Source organism: Petaurus breviceps, unplaced genomic scaffold (genome assembly GCF_028583685.1).
Source record: "Petaurus breviceps papuanus isolate PSGF00001 unplaced genomic scaffold, PetGlider_PUasm1.0 90808, whole genome shotgun sequence".
NCBI lineage: Eukaryota > Metazoa > Chordata > Mammalia > Diprotodontia > Petauridae > Petaurus > Petaurus breviceps.
This window is the reverse complement of record NW_027187349.1, coordinates 16,114,741-16,116,981: the sequence shown is the minus strand read 5'-3', so window position 1 is coordinate 16,116,981 and position 2,241 is coordinate 16,114,741.

The window sequence follows — 2,241 nt, the reverse complement described above, 5'->3', positions numbered from 1 at the left end:
GTTGTTTTTCAGTTGTGTCTGACTCTTTGTGACTCCATTTGGGATTTCCTTGGCAGAGATACTAGAGTGGTTTGCCATTTCCTTCTCTAGCTCATTTTACAGATGAGGAAACTGAGACAAACGGGGGTTAAATGACTTGCCCAGGGCCACATAGCTAGTAAATGTCTAAGGCCAGAGTTGAACTAAAGACGATGAGTCTTCCTGATTCCAGATCCAGCACCATATCCCCTGTGCCACCTAGCTGCCCTGTTTATTTAGCCAACATACCAATTTTATTAGAGTCTCTAGAACTACCAAGGGGAAAAACAAACTAAAAACCATAGTGCCTGGGTGTAACTCTTAGGATACTGAAATCATTGACTTCCACCCCTCACACCAAGACAATAGGGAAGATCTTACAAGACCTCAAGGAAGCAGTTGTCCCTGAGCTTATGATTAGGTCATCATAGCCTAGCCCTTTCATTATATTCTGTGCTTTAATTCATTTGCAATGCAGCCCAATGGGCAAGGCTTTCTCCAGAGACACAGAACAAGGGGAACACAAGCAAACAAGCCGGGAAAGTCAAACAGGTAACCAGACTGAGCATCTCTGCTTTAAAAATGTCTTCCATAGCTCTCTTACCCTCTTGGCTTTCAAGAAACATTAATATAGCACTACCCTATAATAGTCACATCTAAATACAATCCCAGACACCTTCCTGGCCCTGCTTTTATCCGTAGATCCTGGTTTATAGGCCTCCTTGGAGTAAGAGAGAGAGACACTGATTCTGAAGATTGCCAACAACTGCTACCTTCCTGCTCTGCAGACTGACTGTCCTGATTGCAGCATTTTGGAGAACAATCTAGAATTATTCCCAAAGAGTTATAAAACTGTCTACACTTTGACCCAGCAATACCACTATTAAGTCTGTTTCCCAAGGTGATCAGGACAAATGAAAAGAACCTATATGGTTCTAAAATATTTATAGCAGCTCTCTTTTTGGTGGTAAAGAACTGGAAACTGAAAGGATGCCCATCAATTGGGGAATGGCTGAACAAGTTGTGGTGTGTGACTATGATGAAATACTAGAGTGTTGTAAGAAATCATGAGCTGGCTGATTTTAGAAAAACATGGAAAGACTTGTATATAATAATGAAAATTAAAGTGAGCAGAACCAAGAGAGCATTGTGTACAGTAACAGCAATATTATTTGAAGAATATTTGTGAACAACCAAGTTATTCTGAGTGCAGTATTCAGATCAACAATAAAGGACCTATGAAGGAAGATGTTGTCTACCTCCAGAGAAAGAATTGATCAGTAGAAATACACATAGAAATAAAAATAGAAATGGTTTTACATAAATTTTTAAATCTGTGTCCAATGGTGGCCTTCTTGGTTGGGAAGGGAAGGAGGGAGATAATTCGGAGCTTAAAATGTAAAAAGGACAAAAACAAAAACAAAGAATCCCTCATAGAACCCTGGAATTGAGGGTAATTCTCCAATAGTAAACCCCTCAAACTATACAATATATGTGTGTGCCCTGCATATTCTAGGGATTAGGCTCCAAAACACAAAAGAAAGAGCATCTGGCCATTCCGATGGAAGAACTCTTAACTTTCCAAATTTGGCTGCAAGTTCCCTTCTTACTCTAAAATCTTACCAAAGTCCCAGAAGATTGCCAAGAGACAGATTCTCTCAAAAATGAAATGAGTGAATTAGCCCTTAATGCAGGGGATGAACCCTAGAAGTGAAGAGAAGAGAACAATATTAAGTTTCCCCCTGGAGAAGTAATATGCAATACTAATATAAGGTGAGGCTAAGCATTTCTTTTTAGTTTTTAACTTAATTTTATTTTGTTAGAATGAGGCAAGGTGGTTTTCTTTCCCATAGCAGACTGTGGCCAGGCAGAGAGGGGTTTCCCTCTCTCAAGTTGTATATAGCCCTGAAAAGCAAGGAAGTCTTTTCCTAGCCAGCTCTTCAACCATAGAAGAGGATTCTCCTTTCCTCCAGTCAGATCCCAAACCCTGTGATCTAGTGGAGAGAACATTAAGTGTGGAATAAGAAGAGTTGGACAGAAGAACCATCACTTCCTAGGCCTGTAACTGGAGATAAGTCACTTAGAGAGATTGAGCTTTGGATTTAACACATGTTAAAAAAGAAAATAACAAAACTTGCACCACCTACCTGGTAAAGGGCTATCTAAATGGGAACTCATCATCATTTCAGAGGCAGGACTTGAAGTCAGCTCTTCCTGGATCCA